The 838-nt window shown below is 65.9% G+C and overlaps 1 protein-coding gene across 1 annotated transcript in view; it reads right to left on the bottom strand.

Annotated features, from left to right (window-relative positions):
- DNMT3A (DNA methyltransferase 3 alpha) overlaps positions 1-286 on the bottom strand; it is a 103,831-nt gene extending 103,545 nt beyond the window's left edge. The window contains exon 1 of the mRNA XM_023528498.1: positions 198-286. The gene's annotated coding sequence lies outside the window, so the exon portion shown is untranslated. The remainder of the gene's footprint in view (positions 1-197) is intronic.
- Positions 287-838: the final 552 nt, after the last annotated feature.

The following is an 838-nucleotide window of genomic DNA, read 5'->3' as shown; positions in this document are numbered from 1 at the left end:
GGCCGGTCCTAGCGCCCTCGGCCCGACTTCTCGGCCTCTGCGGCCCCGCTGGGGGTCCCCGCAAGCTGTGAGTCTAAGGGCCGGACCCAGCAGCACCCCGACCCTGCGCTGGGCCTGGGCAACCCGCCTCGGCCGCACTCCTGGCCACTCCGGCGGGGACCTCGCTGCAGCCCTCCCCCCGCAGGGCGCTCCGCTACCTGGCGCTGCCTCTGCGCTGGGTCCCCGCATCCAGCACTGGCCGCAGGGACAGCGGCCCCTCCTCTCCCCGGGCCGGTGTCAAGTGCCTCCCCCCGGCAGCCCGCGGAGCCCCCGGCGGCCTTCGCCCTGCAGTTCTCCCGACCTCCACCAGAGCCCACTGCACTCTGCCTGCCTCAGCACTGGGGCTGGGGACAGCAACGCCGGCCCTTCCGCACAGCAACCCCCACCCCACCGCCACCCCCGCCAGGTGCCGCGGGCCGAGTGGTGGCCATCCCACTCAACAGGGCCAAGGTCGGGGCGCCAGACCCATCCAGGCCGTACTGGAGGCTTGAGCGCCTCTATAGGATGAGCCCCCTTCTAGAGAGTGAGCTCCCCATACCTTGAGGTGTCCAAGTAGAGTTGAGTGCCCTTAGTTGGGCAGTGGAAGACTGAAAGATTTCATGGGGTTGGAGGTTGAACTGAATGACACAGAAGATCCCTTCCAGCTCTGATTCTGAGCACACCTACACTCCAACCTCACGCTTACTCACCCCTTTGCTGTGGGGGTTGTTCTCATTTCCCATAGAGTTCTCAGGCCTCCAGGTTTCTGATTTGGGACAACTCCATCTACCTTCACCAGCACAGCTCATCACTCTCCTAA

Source organism: Pteropus vampyrus, unplaced genomic scaffold, assembly GCF_000151845.1.
Source record: "Pteropus vampyrus isolate Shadow unplaced genomic scaffold, Pvam_2.0 Scaffold28, whole genome shotgun sequence".
Classification (NCBI taxonomy): domain Eukaryota; kingdom Metazoa; phylum Chordata; class Mammalia; order Chiroptera; family Pteropodidae; genus Pteropus; species Pteropus vampyrus.
This window is presented reverse-complemented; position numbering and strand designations above follow the sequence as displayed.